The sequence below is a fragment of the Megalobrama amblycephala genome, linkage group LG4 (assembly GCF_018812025.1).
Source record: "Megalobrama amblycephala isolate DHTTF-2021 linkage group LG4, ASM1881202v1, whole genome shotgun sequence".
Taxonomy (NCBI): domain Eukaryota; kingdom Metazoa; phylum Chordata; class Actinopteri; order Cypriniformes; family Xenocyprididae; genus Megalobrama; species Megalobrama amblycephala.
In genome coordinates this window covers 27,261,431-27,285,744 of record NC_063047.1, presented here as the reverse complement: position 1 = coordinate 27,285,744, position 24,314 = coordinate 27,261,431, and positions in this window count along the sequence as shown.

Here is a 24,314-nt window from a genome sequence, read left to right as displayed (position 1 = left end):
ACCACATGTGCGTGGTATACATCAGTGTTGTTATTGTTAACTAGTTAGGCATGAACCAATCCGATATTCAGTATCAGTATCAGCTCTGATGCTGCAAATTTTGCCAAACCGGGTATTGGTCAGACAGGATAATCCATGCGTACTCATGGTTGTTACTGTTAAGCACCACAAAAACAAAACAGAACAAAACAAAACAACAACAAAAAAAAAAAACACCATAAACATTATCCCCTTAGCATCCCTGTAAAATTGGCTTAAAACGCCTAAAAAAGCATACTCGAAGTAAATTGCATGCTGTTCTTGAAGTACTCTTTGGAGTATATGCATGGTTTTGGTCTCTTTTGAAAGGCATGTGTACCGTGGGCGGTACAATGGAACTCTAACAGATTATAAAGCAACACAAAAGTTTTTGTGCACTATATTCCAAGTCGTCTGAAGTCATTTTATAGCTTAACAAATATTAACATTGTTAAAATAAAGTTCTACTGTGGTACATTCTGCATTCAAACAGCCTGTTCGGTTATAACAGTCGGTGGATCCCTAACTAAAACTATTAAAAATCTTTTTTTTGTTCATTAAAATAAAGCTAATTAAAGCTAAATAGTATATAAAAATGATATGTGTGATTACACCGATCAGGCACAACATTATGACCATCTTCCTAATATTGTGTTGGTCCCCTTTTGCTGCCAAAACAGCCCTGACCCATTGAGGCATGGACTCCACTATACCCCTGAAGGTGTGCTGTGGTATCGGGCACCAAGATGTTAGCAGCAGATCCTTTAAGTCCTGTGTAAGTTGTGAGGTGGGGCCTCCATGGATCAGACTTGTTTGTTCAGCACATCCCACAGATGCTCGATTGGATTGAGATCTGGGGAATTTGGAGGCCAGGTTTTGTATACTGCCATTCCCCCTCATCTGTCAAAACCCTTAATCCTTAACCATAGACATCCTGCCGTTTTGGAGAACAAAACACCCATTTCTCTCTTATCAGTTGTTCCACTACTCTGCTTCATCCTTTATTCAGGTTTGCAGTAATGGTAATAGATAAAATGACAAACGTTCAGTAGCAACACATCCAGGTTCTTCTGGTACGCAGCAAAAAAAGTTGTTTTAGATAAGCACTTCATTTAAATTGAACTGAAAATGACCAAAACAAGGTCTGAAACAACCCATTTACAAATGATTCAATCTGGGGTGTGTTTCCCAAAGCGAACTATGGTCGCAAGTTCCGTCATTACCAATAGAGTTCAATGGACTTACGACCATACACTGTAAAATTACAACATTTTTTTCTTTTGTCAATGGTTTTTGGTTCAGATAACATAATATTGAGTTTCTGTTGATTAAACAAATTGCCTTCAGTATTAACTAAAATTTTTAATGTCAATGAACTCAAAATTTAAAGGCAACCAGGTGACCTAATTTTTTAAAGTTAAACCAACCATTCTTTTTTACAGTGTAGTTGACTAACGATGCTGTAAGGAACCCCCCATCGGCCCAAAAACGGAATCCGACGGCCTGGGCGAAGGTTAACGCGTGTATGCCCTTTCAGCGCCTCTGAAGGTTCACTTAATTTCACTCGTTTAATCTGACTCCAATTTCAAATGATTATTACTCTTAGGTTGTGTTTCCAATTAGAAATTAATCATTAGTTATGCCTTAATTTAGATTTTTGATTATTCTGATTACCTTATATCTTCAATTATTTCGTTCACTGCAGTCCCGGTATCGCTTTAGAAAAGTCACTTTGGCCAACTGAGTGCTCTTCCCGGATACAAACTCGTCAGTTCTGACCTTAAACATTGGATGCAGGGTAAATATCTACCTTTAAGTCGGTTGCGCTCTGCTTACTCGTAACAAAAAGCATAGTTTTTACATATTTACGAAAACTGCAACTTATTTAAGGCAGCGATAGTCAGAAATCGAAATGGACTTAATTGATGTGCCCCATGCTCGATCTATTAAACCTTCCGTATAATCAATCCTGAACAGGGTTGTCCTTTGCTATTTCTTTGAGATCTTCTTCTCCAGATGAGTTTTATTGCTTTATTGCAGGATGCTTGATCTCTGTTTTTGTCTAGCAGGAAAATCAAGTCTTACAATGCTTTCGGGAAACACACCCCTGATTGCCCTGCAACTGGGGTTGATAAATTTGCATTTCACTAAGGCATCACATAAACCCAGATTTTACAAATTAAATTGTGTGGACAAATATATGGCCAAACACAGAGTGACCAGATGTCCCTTATGTATCACTTCATAAAAACTTACATTCAAACTCACAAACATTTTATAATTCCTTGTGCTTTTCTGTATTTATATTGGATAAAAATGCCTGCTGTTTAAATGCCTAAGAAAATGAGTCACATTATGTGACATGATATGTTCATTCTGTTGCTCACTGAAGAGAAAAATGTAATTTTCTGATGGGTGGTGCCCAGTATTGAGTCATCTTGGAATTAATTCAGAAGAAGAGTTTTTGGTCTGTGTCACCTCACTTCAAGGACCTGTTAGTGTTAACATCCACACTGCTTTGGCTGTCTCACTCTTTTTTATCTTGCTTTAACTATTCTCCGTCTGACTCAGTGACAGCTATTCATGCTCCCCCATACAAATGAATGGCACACAACAGCATTTCAATTAAGATTTCCTCCCGTTTTTTCCTCTTCTCTTTTCTAAACTGATAACTGGAGCCATTCAGCACATCCTGAATTACCAAAAGAAGTAGGTCATCCATTTCTTTGCCATTTTCCTCATTTAATTTTCAAAGTATACTGTTTAACCTCTGAGAGGCGCTTAACTCTGCATTGATCCACAATTTAAAAGCCAACGCACCAATAATAAATAAATAAAATTGCAGCTTTTATCTAATTATGATTATCTGCTTTTTATGACCATGAAACATAAACTTTCTATGAATAGATCAGCGAGGAAAGAGATCATCTAAGGCCGCAGCGTGATTATTTTTCACATCAAAGATCTCTTTTGATAGACAATCGAACCTTCAATCCGTCTGTGCAGTAGAGGACACAAAACAGCTTCAGTCTGAGCCCCTGTGGCTGCCTTAGCAAAATCTAATAAAAAACATGGTGGTGTTTCTCAGACACGCTGTGTGTGGTCATTAACTTCATTGACGGGAGGCAGGATGACACAGTACAGGGTCCTTAGCCAGCTAACAAGTCCCCCTTACTGCTCCCAGATGGTGCTCCATTGTTTTAAAGAATCCTCGTTAGACCTACGGATCCAATGTAAAGCCTGGAGACTCACACCATCTGTCCCCTTGAGAGACGTCTCCCAGCAGGACGGAGTTAGCGGGCACACCTGACCGCGAGGCTGTTTCATTACAGTAAAGAATTCATTAGGCAATGACATAAAATTTCACGCACCTGTCATTGTGGCATGGTCAATGGGGCGATATATGCTGCCTTTCATTTCATAGCTTTCACGTTTCATGTCCAGAAAAGACACTTTTGACTTAATATAGTGTCCACATCACTGATTAACTCACTGATCTCAACCGTCTGTCTCTGCACCCAGCAGGAACATGATGGGATGTCCAACTTGCTCTTATTTCAGTGGAAGATATGAATGAATCTCACAAAAACATCTCCAGGTCAAATGTCACCCAAAAATCAAAAGACATTTCTTTTTTTAATTAAGTTGAACCGTTGTAATGAACCGTTATGTTTTTATTACGTTAGAATGAGTCATTTCTATCTACATACACCGCGGGTCCCCTTATATGTTAAGTCGCCATTTTGCGCCGACATGTTTCTACAGTAGCCCTAAATGGACAAACTGCTCTACTGGAGCGCGTTTCATTATTATGTTGTTGTTCTTCTAAATTGTTCATGTGTTTTTAGAGGCAGCTTGCATCGTCACTATGTTGTTAAATAGACACGAAGAAGTAATAGTAGTAGTAGTAGTCGTCTGATTTATTAGAAGCAGAGGCCGCTCTTTGTTAGAAGGAAGAAGAAACCTCATTGCTTGACTGGCTACTCTCTTCTGTCTCAGATGACGACATCTGTCTTGTATCGGCCAGACGGCCACCGTAGATTCTCTATGTGCTTCGAAAGGGAGGGGTGAATGCCGTTGGTATATATATATATATATATATATATATATAAATTATGATTTATTTTGATTTTGAGGTGAAATTCATGTGTGGAGCCCAGATGATAACTCACCTATTCCTAATAAGTGAAGTCCTATACTCAGCTCTAGCATCATAACAGTAGTGAATAATCACAGTACAATCACAACAACACTGTTATGCTATTTGTATGCTACAAAACCAAAACACATCCTCCAGACTAATAGACTGAGATAGGGGGAAATGTGCAGTATTAAGACTATGGCTGTTGTTTAAATAAGGTTGGATTGCACAAGTTTCGTGAGCGAACACTAAATCCCACTGGCTCAGGGGCACAGATGCAAATTGTATTTTGTGCTATTGTTTTTGGATCCCCATTTTTCTCTGAGGGAAAGGTTTGGAGTCAGCAGATTTTTCTCTCAACAGTGGCAGAGACAAAGAGAAAGAGAGAGAAACAAGGAAAGAGAGAGAGAGAGAGAGAGAGAGAGAGAGAGAGAGAGAGAGAGAGAGAGAGAGAGAGAGAGAGAGAGAGAATTATCTGTCTGGCCCTAGACTGGGTTGACCCCCCTCATAATGTATTCATAACAAGGATACCTGCAGATTCTACCTGTTAAAACCACATGCTTACCAAGCAACATTTCATATTTCCTCTGCATGCAAATACTGTGTATTTTGTGTTGTTGTGCACTAAGTCATGGCTCAGAAGAATCAAATGTTTTCGGGCTAAAAAAAAAAAAAAAAAACAGCATTAATTTGATCAAAAGTAACAGTAAAGACTGATGTTGCTCAGAACTTTCTGTTCACCAAAGAATCCTAAAAAAATTATCATGGTTTTCAACTGTTTCCATTGATAATAATAAATGTTTCTTGAGCACCAAATCTGCATATTCAAATTATTTCTGAAGGATCATGTGACACTGTGAGTATAATGCAGAAAATTCAGCTTTGAATAATAATAAAACTCAAAATGTATAAATAGAGTACCTTCTCAAGTATAATCCCTTTTAACAAATTCACACAATAGAAAACCTTGTATTTTGATTGAGCTACTAAATGTAAGAATAAGAAGCTGTAAATTTTGAACAAAATTCTGAAACCAAAAGGACTTAACATCAATCTCATTTAGGCCTTGTAAAGAGAAAAAAGGACCACTTGATTTTGTAATATGAAGTTATTGTGGTGGTTTCCAATAGTACCCAACTCATAAGAGATCACTATATTTCATCAAAATCATAGATCAAGCTGAATGACATTATTTTCTCTGTCATTTTGAATTAAGAGTTCAATCAACAACAACAACCCCTCCTTTGAAGAACTTGATGAATTGCCAGGTTTGGCCCAAAACTGCCCCGTCCCATGAGGAAATCAGAAAAACAATGCATAAAGTGGCTTTCACTGCATGCTTTATCAAGTGGGCTCTTGAATCATAGAGAGTAATCAGACGGCATTGATTTTCCCTGTGCCTTAGTGTTTTTCACAAGGCAAAATTCAGCTGAGATTACAATTAACGCAGGAGATCTACAATCTGTCTTTCGCTACCTTCCCACTAAACTGAAAGGAAGATAAACTAACATTAATTACAGATTTGAATCCAGGATAATTGCCAAGGCCTTTATCTCTCTTCCTCCCTCCCTCCTGTCTAAAACTGCTGTCCTCTTTTCCTGACACTCAGTGGAGTTTTTCTGAACAAAAACTCACTTTAACCTGTCAGTATCAGTTCAGTGTTATGCAGCTACAATGCTTTAGTCTTTATCTAATATGACAGCACTTTTCAGGTGTCAGGTACAGACTCTGCTGTAACATCTACACAGGGGAACTGTTCTGACTGCCAAAGCCACAAATTCAAATGTGGGAGTGATTTCTTTTGAAGTTTGATGCTACTTTTGAATTGGGAAAATATATTTTCAAATGCAAACTGGAGTTTAAGTTGTGTATGTGGGAAAGCCTTCATGTTTGAAAGTGAAATATAAAAGAAATCTCCTAAGGTCATAAATTATTCTGTGATAAATTATTTTATTTTAGGTTACAACACAAGACAAATCTACCTAATAAGCAAATCTACAAGATAGTAAGGTTTGTTTTCAGAGAATGTATCTGAAGTATTTTTTCTTGTGCCACTAGCAGATTTTTTATATATATAAATCATGGATGGATGGATGGAAAACATGATTGTATATATTAAAAACTTATTTTTATATATATAAATCAGAGATAGAGCTGTAGATAGAACAATAAACAGAACTATGGATAGATAGATAGACAGATTAATAAAACAAACCCGATTCCAAAAAAGTTGGGATACTGTACAAATTGTGAATAAAAAAGGAATGCAATAATTTACAAATCTCATAAACTTATATTTTATTCACAACAGAATATAGATACCATATCAAATGTTGAAAGTGAGACATTTTGAAATGTCATGCCAAATATTGGCTCATTTTGGATTTCATGAGAGCTACACATTCCAAAAAAGTTGGGACAGGTAGCAATAAGAGGCCGGAAAAGTTAAATGTACATATAAGGAACAGCTGGAGGACCAATTTGCAACTTATTAGGTCAATTGGCAACATGATTGGGTATAAAAAGAGCCTCTCAGAGTGGCAGTGTCTTTCAGAAGTCAAGATGGGCAGAGGATCAACAATTCCCCCAATGCTGCGGCGAAAAATAGTGGAGCAATATCAGAATGGAGTTTCTCAGAGAAAAATTGCAAAGAGTTTGAAGTTATCATCATCTACAGTGCATAATATCATCCAATGGATTGTGGCAAAGTGGAAAACTTTTCTGTGGTCAGACGAATCAAAATTTGAAGTTCTTTTTGAAAAACTGGGATGCCATGTCATCCGGACAAAAGAGAACAAGGACAACCCAAGTTGTTATCAGCGCTCAGTTCAGAAGCCTGCATCTCTGATGGTATGGGGCTGCATGAGTGCGTGTGGCATGGGCAGCTTACACATCTGGAAAGGCACCATCAATGCTGAAAGGTATATCCAAGTTCTAGAACAACATATGCTCCCATCCAGACATCATCTCTTTCAGGGAAGACCTTGCATTTTCCAACATGACAATGCCAGACCACATACTGCATCAATTACAACATCATGGCTGCGTAGAAGAAGGATCCGGGTACTGAAATGGCCAGCCTGCAGTCCAGATCTTTCACCCATAGAAAACATTTGCCGCATCATAAAGAGGAAGATGCGACAAACAAGACCTAAGACAGTTGAGCAACTAGAAGCCTGTATTAGACAAGAATGGGACAACATTCCTATTCCTAAACTTGAGCAACTTGTCTCCTCAGTCCCCAGACGTTTGCAGACTGTTATAAAAAGAAGAGGGGATGCCACACAGTGGTAAACATGGCCTTGTCCCAACTTTTTTGAGATGTGTTGATGCCATGAAAAATCAACTTATTTTTCCCTTAAAATGATACATTTTCTCAGTTTAAACATTTGATATGTCATCTATGTTGTATTCTGAATAAAATATTGAAATTTGAAACTTCCACATCATTGCATTGTTTTTTTATTCACAATTTGTACAGTGTCCCAACTTTTTTGGAATCGGGTTTGTATAATATAATATAATATAATATAATATAATATAATATAATATAATATAATATAATAACATTTCAGTTCAGTCCTCTGTAGGTTATCGTCTTTATTTAATGTGTGATTTTCTTTTCTACTGTGTGCGCCTAGCAATCTCCTGGATTCTTGAGTTTATTATTAAAGGCTATTTAAACAGTATTCCTTCTTCATGTGTGTTGTTGGTTACCACAAAACGTCTCAGGTTACGTATGTAACCATAGTTCCCTGAGAACAGGGAACGAGACTCTGCGTTGCCACGCTTTGGGGAACGTCACACGTGACTTGGTGTCTGAAAAACCAACTATCCAACAACGCCAATGCTCATTGGCCGGCGACAGCCTATGACATCATAGGGGCGCGACCCGGATGTATAAAAGCGCGCCCGCGGGAGCAGTCATTATCCATTGTCTTGAAGGGACTGCCCAGCAGGCCGCCTGAAGCATGGCAAAGGAACGCAGAGTCTCGTTCCCTGTTCTCAGGGAACTATGGTTACATACGTAACCTGAGACGTTCCCTTTCGAAGGGAACTCAACTCTGCGTTGCCACGCTTTGGGGAACGATATACCAACGCCGCCATGATTAAGGAGAGTGCCTGCCAAAAAATATGGCTGAAACAAAGGTCTCAAAGCAGTCCTCGAACTGCTCAGCAACTCCCCCTCGGGTCACACCAGGCTGTCAGTGACAGCATTCCCTTTGGCCAACAGCCCAAGCTGAACTTAGGGCCTTACTCTTTCAACAAATAGAGCCTAAAGAAATCGCTAAGGCGTCCGGGACCCACTTTCCCAAAGGAAAAAGTGGTCCCTTTAAGGGAATGTGGCCAAGGAACCAAAGGGAACCTCGGCCAGCCACTCTTGAGGGGAACGGGGTCACCCTCATTGCCACCAGGGAGGCCGACCTGGTCTTCTAGGGGAACAGACTTAGTCCAGGCCAACCCTGTCTGAATACAGAGCCTCTAGAATGCATTCTTGAAGAAGAAAAATAGGTAAGAGTGACTGCAGAAAGGCAGAAACCAGCTCAGACCCACGCGTAGAGACGGGCATCCTGGAGAGCAGAACTCAGCTGAATGCTATGAACCCTCATATCGAGGGGAGATAATCCGCTCACCTAGGATCTACCCAGTGCTTAATTAACGCACTGAGGAGGCTGTGCGCTGAAACCCTGAAAGGGGAGCACAAACCAGCCTAGGGCTGATTCTTAAGATGGGGCCTGAAGAAGACCTAACCATCATAACCAGCTTAGGGAGCTAAGCACTATTACAAAACCCAACCCCAAGGGGGAAGCGCAGAGCTCACCTAACAGGTAGACTATGCCAAGAGCACATAACCATGAAGGCCCGGGAGGGACTTACAACATGACAACAGAAGTACACTCAGAAAACAACCCGTATTATGGTAAAACACCTTTCTGAACACCTGTCTAACGTACAGAGACAGATAACTTCCATGGCAGCCATAGGAAAGCTGCACAGTGCTCCTTAATAATCTACCCAACACAATCCGACAAGCAGTGTACTCAGTAAAAAACACTTTTCTTACTCTTTAAACAAGAGGAGTACAGCGTACGCCAACACGTACTAAGGAAGGCCTGGAAGGCCTATAACCTCAACAAACACGTGGCATCAGCTCGTGGTAGTGTTTAGGTCCCAAGCCAGGTAAACAACCCGCAAAAGAGGGGGTTGAATCTACCACTTGGGCCCCTGGCCAGTGAAAGTGTATATGACTAGTTCTCAGGGAGAAATACACCCAAAACAAACACCAGTGTGTACAAAAAAGGCGGCCCGCAGGCTTAGCGTCCTCCAGGACACATGGCGTAAGTCTCGTGGCCGTTTCCAGGAGCCTAAAGATCCAACCTAGGCGCTAGGTGGCTCTTAGCTCAACTAGAATCATCGACTCAGAGAGGCAACAATAGGCTAAACCAAACCTCAGTAAGGTTTCACTACTGTCATCTCATCCAAAGCCGCACAGAAAAACACAAACTGTGCCAACATGTAAACTAAAAAGGAAGCCTGAAGGGGCCTGCCGATTCAATGAAACGTGGCTTCAGTTCGCGAATTTCCAGGGAACCAAGCTACAGGGAACCAGCTCTAACCCAATTAACTATGGGAAGCTAACTGCTACCTGCGCTAGGCTACATTTTCCAAACAGGCAAGTACCCTAAGTTATGTGACTAAAGGGAACCATACAAAACCAACATGGCTTAAGGGAGGCTAGTTGAGCCTGCTACCTCAAACAACATGCTGCAGGGCCTGAAGCAGTGTAAAATCCAAAACAGTATGTGAGCAGACTGAAATCTATTATACAGCAGTATAAAACTATTGCTAACTAGAAGGAGGCTGAACAGTCTAGCCTACAATCACCGTTATATGCAATATAGCTGATAAACAGATAACTGAAAGGGAGCTGACAGATACTAACTTTCCTCAAAAAGTGATCTAGCTACCCTGAGTATGCAATCCAACAGGTGATGCACTCAGTAACCCTGGGGAAAGGATTCACCAGCACTTACATAGAGGCCGCTTCTTTTTTTTTTAAGAAGGCCTACCATAATAAGCGGGTGCCAACCTGTGGCAGCATATCAAGCTCACATACCAAATGCAGGGCAAATGTCTAGAACTCAAAGGAAACTTTGAAATACATGCTATTTGACAGAGAGAAAAAATTAAATCATTGCTACAGATTCTCAAATCTGTTCCAAGCCTTAGAGGACAAAGCTAAAATGCTGGCAAGTCAACTCAAACTTGAAAATATCAAGTGGCTCGGAAGAAAATATTCTTTCCTCTCAGCATGAATGTTCTAGAGAGTGGGGCCTAGCAATACCAATAGCATAAACTTATCTATGCAAAGATAAGGGCCTACCACCTGAGAAACAGCATCAGGTCTCTAACAAAGCAGTCTAAAACCTAGCTGTTACACTCATCGTTGCACCTACATAAGCAATGGGATAATCTGGGCAAAAAAATCCAGCCACTCCCTCAGGAGAAAACTCCGCCTTGGTCCACCATGGTCCATCATCCCTCAGGCTCCCTTGCCCCTCCGGCTTCTCCTTGGTCCATCGTCACCCTGGTTTCACCTTGGGCTTCTGGACAGTCGATGTTGCCCTGGTCCAACGTCCTTTCTGCTCTACCTGGGTCTCCACACATTCTGGCTCCATCTCTGTCGGCTCCACCATGGTGTTCACCTCTGCCGGCTGCTTCAGTTCCCTAAACATCGCCATCTTCTCGTCCACTTCCAGAGCACCCTCCCTCCCTCCACTGTTGGATTATATCATTAAGAATATAATTTATTTAATAAAAAAAATCAAAGCACACAAATGAATGAATGAATGAATGAATGAATGAATGAATGAATGAATGAATGAATGAATGAATGAATGAATGAAAATTATGCTTCTAAATCAGTTTTCTGTTCCTTCCAGAAAATGGATGACTTTAAAGAAAACAGATATGGACTAAAAGCCATAAAAATGAAATTTAGATTTTATTGGGTCTTTAATATCATCAAAATGTATTAGTCAGCAACACTTTCCATCCAATGACACATAAGTCACTGTCAGCAATATGAACATGCTGTTTTTCTCTGTCTGGCAGCTGCGCCCCTCATCGTTTTATGACCCGAATGCCTTTGAGGGTCGGCTGATGGCTCTGAGTGGGCTAGCCTTCCTTCTAAACTCTTGAAACCCCAATACTGAGCAGTCCAGTAATGAACGCATTAATATTCTGTTCAATATTTATGTAGCTGCTATCTCAGTCCCCCAGATCAGATCTATATGGAGAAGAGCAGGCCACAAGATTCCTCTTGGGATGTAAATAAATCAATTTTGGTAATGAATAGCTCAACATGCTCATGTTTTGTCTCTGCTGCTCAGCAAATGGCAGACAGTGCCTTTAGATAATGGCTCAGAAAATAATATGTAAGAGCATGCTTCTATCTCTGGCTGCATATACCGTACAGTAGACATAATAACTGATCACTATTTCTCGTGTCTGAAACAGACATTTGCACACAAACATCACTTTGAACTTCAATACAGGCTTTCAAAGCTTTTAAAATCATTACTGAAAGTCTGAATAAGCATAAATCGCATAGATTGATGAAGCCAACAAATGTCAAGGACAGTACATTGTGTAAGCAAAACAAAAGATTAGAACAGTCACATCAAGAACATAAAACATGGTCTTTCAGATCAAGTCCTCTTCCCATACTGTTAAAACACAGTATGTACAGTAGCTCTACATTTATCCCAAAATCTTCTTATAAATGTGTTTCTGCTTGAAAATGATATTAATATTTATGAGCCATATATACCCAATATAACCAAGTATAATTGAGCCATTAATGCAGGTTTGAAAGGCAAGTATCATACTTATGGTTAGTGACTTGAAAAAAACAAAAAAATTTCCCTTGTGGATAATAAAATGGGTAAAAAAATTAAATAAATAAATCCTACAGAGACTTGGGCCAGTAAGCAAGCACCTATCAACCACCCAGAACACCCTAGCAATGTGCTAACAACAATACAGTACAACACAATGTGATGTCTTAATTATTATTATTATTTTTATTATTATTAGTAGTAGTAGTAGTAGTAGTAGAAGAAGTAGTAGTAGTAGTATAAGGGCCAGATTTACTAACAGCTTGCGCCAGCGCAAACCCTCTTTTGGCTTTAAAAACTATTGTCAGGATTTTCTAAAGACACACAGTGAAAAATTAGCGCTTAAAAGGTGTGGACAAAAAAATGAAGTTTTTAATGTTGTTTGTATGTCTATGTGGTGATTTTAATATGCTTTAAGACGAACCATGTGCAAATTCATAAGTCAATAGCATTGCCGAGTATTTTGTCTTTAAAACTGCAGTGATCTAAAGACAGTTTCAAAAACATGGTTTGAAATCGTTGGTGTTTCTGATGTCACAAACTATCTTGTAACCAATCCCGTCAACGTGCCGACGGGCTTTAGCATATGGTTACTATGATCGATCTGAAGCAGGGGAGTCTCAAGAGAAGGTTATCCTGGTATATTTTTCTGTTGATATAAAAAATCGGGTAAATTTAGCAATACAGCTGGGGCCTCATTTATAAAGCGTGCGTACGCACAGATTTGATCTTAGAGTGTGTGTACGCTTAAATCCACGGCAACGCCAACCCGATCTCACGGCAATTCGTACGTATTTTACGAGGTGGCTAATTCGTACAAATTCATACGACCTCACTTGTACGAATTCATACGTTTTTTGCTAAATCGTACGTATTTTACGAGTTGACAAATTCATATGAATTCATACGAATGACCTACCCCAAACCCCGCCCCTAAACCTAACCGTCACTGGGGTTTAGACAAATTGTACGAATTCATACAAGTGAGGTTGTACGCTTGATTTCTGTGTGTACGTTCATTCTATGAATCACAAGTAGCCTACGCACATTGGAGAAATGATCGTAAGATCAAATTTAGGACGGTTTCAGTGCAACATTTTATAAATGAGGCCCCGGGTGTATGATGTATATTACAATATTATGATGAACTATGCATTTCTCCATGTTAAAAGCATTTCTAAGGATATTGATTTTTAGAAGACTGCTGTCTGACTCGTGAACGGGTTTGTGTAACATTAGCAACACATTATTAGCTGTTTGATAATGTAGTCAAGCAAAAGGCTAATTATATTAATTTCCGTTACGTGTCCGACGTTGTAAAAAATGATACCATTGTGCAGTGTTTACCTCAGTAAGTTTGTGCAAGAGCTTGTGCAAGTGAGCGGAGGCGGGGCTAATTAGCATATTCATATAGCTGCATGTACTGCATCTATGTGAACTGAATGTGAAATGAATTTTAAGGGATACAATTATTGACTACAGGGGGACTTTAAAGGTGCAGTGTGTAAATTTTAGGAAGATCTATATGGACAGAAATGCAATATAATATACATAAATTTGTTTTCAGTGGTGTATAAAGACCTTACATAATGAACCGTCATGTTTTTATTACCTTAGAATGAGCCATTTCTATCTACATACAATGCGGGTCCCCTTACATGTTCAGTCGCCATTTTGCGCTGTCAAGTGGAAAGAAGTTGTACATGCGCAGGTGAAATTTTCCGTCTGATTTATTTTTTCCCCAATACCATAGATAAGCAAATGTACATGACATGATAATCAAATATGTTCATACTGGTATACCACTGTTACCCTGATAACGAACAAGCTGAGCTTTTATCAAGAGGGACAGCTGCACCACATTATCCTTCTTTCTCGTTCAAACACTCATCTGTTATCGTCTGTCTGCTTTCTTGTTTTCATTTATTATTCTTACCACAGTTTCCTGCATTGCACTGTAAATGCCAATCAATAAGTAACCAATCTACCTTCACTTTGAGAGGCCATTTGTCAGTCAGAGTTGTCTGTCACCAGCCAAAGTAATCATATTTCTCCTCCTTTTTTGTACTTTTCTCATTTGCTATTTCCTTAGAAGGGCTGGGGTGATTTAATGGATTGTGAAGTGGGCTTGTTCCAGCAGCTAGACTGTGGCTTTTCTTGTTGCACGCAGAATGAATGTCGGCAATGCCTTCCGCACTACACGCATAGACCGGCTCTGATTCATCACAGACCTCCTGCAGATAACTGCCGTATCGCTCGCACAGCCTTCGTAGATACAGATACAGCCGGTTTACTTGCTCTAAGGCCCAATCTAGACTCATTATCTGAGATACTTGAGCTAAAAAGAAACCGGTTCCTTTAATGGACAGGACACCAAATGTTTACTGCAGCAGGGGCCTATTTGTAAGGATATAATTTACAATCGCTGTCTCTCTGTATCTCCTCTACCAGACTAGCAGTGTGAGTCACTGTGGCATTATGTTACAATATGATGCATAGCACCTCTCTGTCAAAATCAAACTCCAGCTGTGCAGAAGTCATCATAAGCACTGTGCAGGCAGTTAAACATGCAAAGTAAGGCCTCTGGGGCATCCTATGCTGTGAGATTGAAAGCAAAGCCTTGATAACTGGGTTACTGTTAGTTTCATAATCAGGTAATCTGTTGCTATATTTAATGTAATTCCACAACAGTTCAAGTCATTGCCAGCTTCTTTGGCAGTTCTTGCATTTAGCTATGGTCCTTCCTTCCCAATGAGAGTCACAGAGTACCTCTGGGGCAAATGAGGGTTAAATGACTCAATCAAGGGCAAAATGTCAAGAGCTAAAAATCTAATTAGACCTGAATCTCTTTGTTCATGTTTTTTTTTTACTGAGCGGGCAATCCCTAGTCTATATGGATACTGTAAATGCAAAAACGGACTGATTGCATGATTTCTCAGTGCTTTTTTTTTGTCTACATATTTAAATAGGTAAATAAAATATATATTATTTTGTGTTTTGCAGTATAAAGAAACTCATACAGGTTTGGTATGACACAAGGGTAAGTAAGCGATAAACCATCCCTTTAAGTGAATGCGTATAAAAGAATGTTGAACATACAAATTGATAAAAATACAACACAAGAACCATAACCGTGCAATATACCTGTTTCTGCGAGGAAGTACTGAGGCTTCATATACACAAATATCTATTCCTGGTACATATGTCTCTGTCCATGGTGCTGAAATGGCAGATTTCAATCAAATGATAATCACTTTTTTGCAAACAAATCTCTTGATTCTCAGTCAAACTTGTTTTGATTTTACCTACTCAAACATTTGATTTGTGATTTGAGTAATTATCAGTCATAGAGCAGCTTCTGAAAGCACAACATCTCTATGCAGCCAGTTAACTAGTCATTGAATTACATGCTATGTGTCCTGTTCTTACTCTGCTGTAATGGGCAGCGTACTCTCTTGTCTCTCATATTTCATTTACTCCCATTCTAAGCATCACCTCCTTTGCTGCCACTATTTTTCATGCACAATTTCATGTTTTTGCCAAATATCCAAAACAATGTTTCATGTGGTAACATCTAAATTGAATGGTTTAATTCAAGTCAAATATAATATTTAATTTCATCAACTCAACCTGAATACCCATGCAATAGCTCAAAGCCTAAACCAGGGGGCACTCTCCACACTTTGAGAGTCAGTTGGTTGTAAAAGTAAATGATAACGAAAATAATTTTAAAGCTCCTTAGGGCAACAACTGTCTATTTTCACTTTTTCAGTATGAAGAGGCAATCATGGCCATACTGGGGAAAAAAAATGTAATTGCTGCTTTTAAAATCTATTTCAACTTATAATTTTGTTGGCATAACCTAATTTGGCAGGTTGATTTAGTCAAATAAAACAACATTTTTGACCTGAATAAAACCAGTTAGATGTGATGTTACCACATGAAGCACATTTTTAGGTTATCTGAAGAAAAGAGTGCATACAGTGCTGCTATAATTCTAAAAGCAAACACCTCTAGGCATACAATGTGTAGAACCCCAAAGGCATAACATTGCTGTATCTTAGGCATGAAAAGTCTTAATTGAAGACCTTAAAGGCGAACTCTTGGTGCAGTCAGAAAATCTGCCAAACCTGCTGCAGTCCAAACGATAGCTGATGCATTTGAAGGTTTTGGTTTTAGGGGTTCGTTGTGAAATTCTTCTTTAATTACTACCTAGTCTCTACCCTTAATAAAATGGCTTCCTGGCAATCTGAAATCCACATACCACCCTCCCAATCTCATTACTGGTAAATTCTTGGCAATTGCTTGGTGCCATTTGTTTCAAATGTTCAATCGTCCAAGACAAAAGGCAACTCTTGTTGTGGTACCTACGGACCATCTGTCAGCCATGGAAACTTCTAAAAACATTTCACGGGATGAGACAATATTTTAATTACTCCCATGAGACTGTTTCAAAGACAAGCAGGTTTAAACCAAAACCTGGTATATAACAGAGAGCAGGTGGTGGGGGCGACTCTTACTCTTGGATAACAGAGCTAGTGAAATTGTATTCATACGTGCTGCTCCGCAGCCAAGCTTTTATTATAGTATTTTTAGAGATGTGTTTGTCGATCTTGTTAAAACTATACAAAATAAAGAAATGTGTGAACATTTATATATAAATAAATTGTTATGGGCATGTTTCCCAGAAAGAATAAAGTGATTCCTTTATTCTGTAGCTATTCTTGAGGAACAATAATATTTAGTTCTGGACATAGCGCAATCCAGAGGAGTTCATCCAGTTCAGAAATCATTTTCTGAGATTATTTATTCTTTAACGTTTGGACCACACTCGGTTGCCATAAATATTTCTAAAGCACACCTGACATGCTGCTGGATATATTCATGAAGGAAACACATCAACTAGTTTATCATATGCCCATAAGATATTCATAACCAGTGTTGAGTGGGGGGTGGGTTTCCAAAATGTCTCTCAAAGTAGCTGTTTTCAGAGACCCTCCAGACGTCATTAGGCACAGCAACGACCATCAGGAGGCTTCTGTGCAAGGCTGCAGTTGAAAGGCAGTAATTGTTAACACGTGTAAGAAATTAAACATTTTTCTGCAAACTGTCAAAGCATCAAAAGGCCCTCTACTTAGAGCTTTCAGCCTTTGTGAATTGCTGGTTAATTTGCATTCCTTTCACATGCAAACTGAATACACTGCTAAAATCTCTTATATTTAGGTTAATGAGCAATGATGCCAAATAAAATCAACCTACAACCAACCATTGACAAACACAGTTTAGACCCCAATGAATTAACCAATACATGTTTTATCAAATGCCTAGTTTTTCTTTCACGCTTTCTCAAATTCATGCATTTACGTTCTGGTGACCTACGTCGTAGTAAAGCAGGCAGTCATTCTCTGTAAAACTCTTTAAAACTGATGCTACAGGAAAGCTAATCCTTCTGTAAAAGTGCATAAAATGCCATAAAATGCCATAATTACTGCAGACAGAACAGAACAACGTGACACTGTGTAATCCCAGCTTTTTAACGTCCCGTTAAGGAGGGCCGGGATTACGAAACAATGAGCTGCCTTCATGGGGGAATATAAAGTATATGCGTGCATGCATGACTGTTAAACATGGGAGGAAAGTATTTGACAACATAACAAATGCAACCTGGAGCACTTTAGGGATTCATTTCATTACAGAAGAATGAGCCCTTAAACACACACACACACACACACACACACACACACACACACACACACACACACACACACACACACACACACACACACACACACACACAGCTGAAGTCCTTAGTGAAAGACACAACAACAACAACAACACCAAAACAATCAGATTAAAAAAAAAAGTCCAGAAGGGTTATTTATTCCAAATATGGTTATACTTCCAAATAGATTAATTTGTTGATAATGCCACATGGATTTCAATGCCTCTTTACCAAATGAAAAGCAAAACTGTCTTCAAAAAAGCCCAGATGTCTCTAAACACTCAAATACAACCAGATATAACAAGAAACATATTTTCAGATATAATTACATAAAATATTAATAAAAAACAACAACAACAAATTATTGCTAGTACAGATTTTTAAATAAATGTACATATATATTCTTGAGATGAATGCATGCATGCACACACACACACACACACACACACACACGTTTCCTCCAAGGAGGCAGGGGAGGCAGTGCATCCTCAAAAAAAAATAGGATGAGAAATTAAGTCATTTGTTTTTTCTAAAGGAGCACTCTCCAACAGCGGCACCCCTAACGTACGCCCTAAAGCGTGCGGTGATTTTTGTGGAGGGTAACTGAAAATGAAAGGGGTAAAGTCAAATGGTAAAGTCAAAGTCAGAAGGCATTGCCTCCTCTCACATGACTTTCCCCCATTTATCGCGCTATGATTGGATGTGATTGGTTATGATTAGATACGAGAGTTTGTGCGATAAATCCTGCCTCTTGTTTACGTGCACGTTCTGATCGTCTGTCTGAATGAACAAAATGATGGCGTCAATGGCAAGACTAATTACAAAGTAAACAGCTCACCCACTTAAATGACCGCTTTATGTCACGTCGAAATTAAACTTGAAAAGACCTGAAAACATGATGACTGTGGGGGTTTTAGTGAGCAATCAGCTTGGTGAAATTAAAGATACATCTTCGTGTCTATGACAGTGTTTACTGAGCATGACTGATGATCCGAAATAAGTTGACTATTACAGTTTTTTTCAGTTGCTAACAAGCATTGTTCAATACCGAAACCAGATTTTCAAAACTCTTCACACGGTCAGCGAAACAGAAGTCAATGCAGACCAAACTGTAAACCATTTTTCATTGCTTTCAGTGACCACACTTTTCAAAATTTAGGAACTCTTTTCCCATTCGTACTCCACAACATGCAAAATACTATGTATTTTCAGCACATTTTTCTAATGCTAACACACTGCATTCAAAATGATTAAAAACACATTCAAAACAGAATGATGGCAAATTCCAAGCATTTATGCAGTAATTATTTTAAAATATTCTCAATTTTATAGCCAAAAATGAAAAAAAATAATCATTACAAGCTAATTGCAATTTTAGCTGAAATCCCACCCACTCCAAAGCAAGAGAGAGAGCAGACTAGAACCATCACTGTAATTTACTATAATGAACAACTACACATGTTGTTACGGTAATGTGTAGAATGTATTTTATTTTTTTATTATCATTGCAGCCCTGGAGTTTTTTCCCTCTTTTTTCACCTTTTGGTTATAATATTTTACAGTTTTTTACAGACGCTAGGACACATTTCTCAATACTTAGGTCACTTTTGCAAAACTCTTCACACAGTGAGCACAACAGAAGTCTATGTGGGCTAAACCAGGATCAATTATCATTGATTTGGCACAAAATGCATTCAATGACTACATTTCTTCTACATTCTTTTCTCACTCAGACACAACAACTGCCAAAACTCTTTGTACGTACAGGCCAATTTGCACATGCTTACATACTGTTTTCAAAACTGTTAAACTTATGTTCAAAACAATAACATAATACAAAACTGAGTAAGACAGCAATTTGCTACATTCCTACAGTAATATTGTAATGAAATATATGCTGAATCTAAAAAAAATCAAATACTATCAAAGCAATTAGATGAAACTGAACACCTACACAAGCATTCGTTTTTCAATTTCATTATCATCCATTCAAAGAGGAAAACTTAGGAATAATTTAAGCAGAACAATCCAAAAACACATTAAAAACAGTACTACTGAAGAGATATATGTCTATCCATCCCAGCCTCGCTTTCATTCTCGTTAAAAATCAAAGATGGTGCTGCCTTGAATAAGGTCTATTGGGGTGAAATAGGGGTGGCTTCAAACTCACTATTCTATATCTTTAACCACTAGGCCAAAACCTCCCCCGGTTTCCACTTTATCTTTGTATCCTTTTTGAAGGAGAGAAGCTCTGATTCGGTGGGTGTTTTTATTAGAATCCCTCCCTTAACCCTTTACATCCAGTTGATGCTTCCACACTGCTTCAGACTACAGTCAATGACCTGATTTCACCTTAACACAGTAAGACTGTCTTTTACTACTTGGATTATCAAGACATACATGACTTTAGAGATGTGATTTAGCTGATGATGCTGAACACAAACTGAAATTTTATCCACAGTTCAACTAGATGTTGTAAGTTTCTCCCTTGAGCTTTCTTTGCTTCCAGGTTCTTTCTTTACTACAATGAAGAGAGTGTGTTTTTTTTTTTTTTTTTTTTATAATTTTTGGGTCTCTTTAGTAAAAGTAATGCTTATTGCAGCACTATTGTATCCTTTGGCCTGTGGATACACAGGTGTGACAGACAGAGACGTAAAGAGAAACAAGAAAAACAGCAAGAACAAGGAAGGTGATTCCTTTGATGTTCTCATATCGCCAGCCCCCTTTAAAGTCCCCACATTTTTTCATTCCTTTGCCCTTATCTAATTTCTTTTTTGTTCACATGCAGGCAGAATGACAAAATTCCAGAGCAACTTAAAAAAGTTAACCTGAACTTTTCAGACATACCTCCCACTCACCTCCACTACAAAACTCATTTCAGATAACTTAATTACTAAATTAAAGCATGTTTTAGCAAATTGGAAGCCATCATATAAACAGAATATAAATAATTTCACTAGGTTTTCTTATTTTACCATTTGAAAATGCCATTCATTTGACCTCCATTAAGTGATAAATTACCACATACGGCAAAAATCTTTTATATGTGTGTATACATATATATTATGTGGCATTATCAGCCAATTATTCTATGATATAATAACAAAATTTGAAAAATAATAAAATAATAATTTCCAGACCAGTTATAAAATACATTTTGGAAAAAAAGAAAGAAAAAAAGATATGTGTGTGTCAGTGGCAAGCAGTGGTGTTCTGAAATGAGAAGACAAAAAGTCCTCAGAGTTTTTCATTTTTTTTTTTTATAAATCAAATGTAAATTCATGTTCGTTACTCTCAATGTTGTTACATTTTCCTCATTAAATGAACATTACAACATCAAAAAGAAAAAAAGAAACCAAATACAATTCTATTATGTATTTTTACATTAACAATGTAATTAATGTTCTCTTTATTAAAACCAAGTCAGTCTCATCAAGTTAGTGTTTTAAGCATTTTTAATTTTTTTTCCAAAATAATTACTAAAAGCAGTAACAATTTAAACAGTATATTTTATTTGTGTACTGATGTTCAGTTGTTCTTTTTACAGTTTTTTTTCAGTTGCTAACAAGCATTATTCAATACCAAAACCACATTTTCAAAACTCATCTGCATTACCAGCATTAATGTAGGCCAAACAGTTAATCTCACCTACAAAACTCACTCAGACCAACATAACACTGGCAACAATTCTCATTCAGAAAACACACATTTCATTCACAACACACTGACCTAAAAATCACTAACAACAGGAAGCATTACATACTTGATGAACTTTTCTGTTTTAAAGTTTCAATAATTTTCCACATAAATCAGTTCTTCATATAGAATACTGTAACACAATTTCACTTTATTGAAAGCATTTGTAACGCGAATGAATCAGAAATTAATCAAAATTTCATTTTTTATATGAATATAGTACTTACAGTTTTTTACAATCGTTAGGACACATTTCTCAATACTTAGGCCACTTTTTCAAAACTCTTCACACAGTTCTCCTAACCAACTTTCATCTTGGCAAAGCAGTTCATTTCACATTCAAAATGCACTAAATCTACCAAAACACTTCATTCATGTCTCAAATCAACTCATTCTTCCAGAACACTAGCAAAGTTTTTCACCCAGCAAACACACTTTGTCAGTCATAAAATACTGACATAAAAACACGAACATCAGGTATCATTATACAATGTTTTCTTTTGTAAAATTTCTTAACAAAACAAAAATAACACTGTCTACACTCTCAAAAAAGATGTGTTAATAACACATTTTTTGTGTTATTTTTTATGACACATTTTGTGTCATTTTGTGTACGTAATTGACACAAATTGTGTAAATATAACACATTAGTGTGTAGAAAATGAGCAGGAATAACACATGGTTGAGTTAAAAGTAACACAAAATGTGTTGTCCTTAACTAGACACACAGGTGTGTTAAGATATAACACAAGTTGTTTTTAACACATCTGTTTTAAGAGTGTATTGTTTATAATTCACTGCAGTTTGTTACATGAACCTTGTTTACATAACGAAACACTTCAAAAATATCTTTCCAAGAAATTTCAGTAGACAAAAAAAAAAAAAACTCCAGACAACATGAGCTGTCTGGAAAATTAGAAGTGATCTAGGAGCTTTATACGGCTTTTAACTGCAGATGCCGTTGAAAACACAGTAAGCCTATCCCTCACAGCTTCACTTTCATACCTGTCATGGCACTGCTCTGAATAAGGTCTATTTAACCCTTTATTGTGACATTGAACAAGGCACCTGGCCCCAAGTTGCTCCAGAAGCACTGTGTACTGTGAATCACTCGGGAAGAAATTGTTAGGCAAATGACTAATTGCTTTCTAAACTTGAATATAATTATTTAGAAAGAAATTATATTTTAATGAAAACATTACAATATGTTGTGATTGTTGTGACACCTTGTTCACATCTGTAATTGGGATGCATCTCATTACATGCAGGATGAAAGTGAAAGCACACACAGTCTATATTACCAGCAATAAATAATGTTGGATTTAACCTTCTGATGCATGCATGCATATAATCTTATATAAATATAAGATGTTTGCCATATATATATATATATATATATATATATATATATATATATATATATATATATATAAGGCTCATTGTTGCACATGGGGAGCGAAGGCTGGCCCGTGTGGTCTGATCCGTGGTTCACAAGCTACTGTAGCTCAAATTGCTCAAGAAGTTAAAGGGTTAGTTCACCCAAAAATGAAAAATATGTCATTTATTACTCATCCTCATGTCGTTTCACACCTGTAAGACCGCTCTTCTTCGTAACACAAATTAAGATATTTTTGATAAAATTCGATCGCTCAGTGAGGCCTGCATCGCCAGCAATAACACTCCCTTTTTCAATGCCAAGAAAGCTACTAAAAACATTTAAAACAGTTCACGTGACTTTCAACTTTAATATTAAAAAGCGACAAGAATACTTTTTGTGCGCCAAAAATACCAAAATAGCAACTTTATTCCACAGTATCTAATGATGGGTGATTTCAAAACACTGCTTCATGAAGTTTCAATGCTTTAAGAATCATTTGTTTCGAATCAGTGGTTCAGAGTGCCAAAATCACATAATTTCAGTTAACGAGGCTTTGTTACGTCATAAGTGTTTTGAAACTTCCATAGTTCACGTGACTTTGGAAGTTTGATTCACGCTTCGAGTCACTGACTCAAAACAAAAGATTCGTAAAGCTTTGAAGTTTCATGAAGCAGTGTTTTGAAATCGCCCATCACTAGATACTGTTGAATAAAGTCGCTATTTTGTTATTTTTGGTGCACAAAAAGTGGGCAGTGAAAAAGAGAGTGTTATTGCTGGTGATGCAGGCCTTACTTAGCCATTGGATTTTATCAAAAATATCTTAATTTGTGTTCCAAAGATGAAAAAAGGTGTTATGGATGTGGAACCACATGTAGGTGAGTAATTAATGACATCATTTTCATTTTTGAGTCAACAAACACTTTAATGTTGGTTGTGATAGAAAGGTGTCAGAATACACAGTGCATCGCAGTTTGTTGCATATAGGGCTGCATAGACTAGTTAGAGTGCCCATGCTGACCCATGTCCACCACCGAAATCAGTGATTATATATATATATATATATATATAAAATCTTATATAAATATAAGATGTTTGCCATAATGAAGTCCGGGAGCATGGCATTTTCAATAAATGGTAAAAGAAAACCTAGATGCAATTACTTCCATATATTTGTTGTAGTTTATGTTCACTGTAGACACTATGCAATATTTATTCATTGGTTATTATAATGGGAATTACTGTATATTCAGCTCTAGTATAAGTATTTTAAAGTATTTCAAAAATCATTTAAAATAATGCAACATATGCATAATTGTAAGATTTAAAATTTAAAATTTGTAATATTACAATATAAGGGAGAGGTCATAATTTATTATAGTATGTTATATATTTTACAGAACCTATACAACACCTACATTGCAACCCTAAATACGTGGTATCCACTACAGTACAGACAAA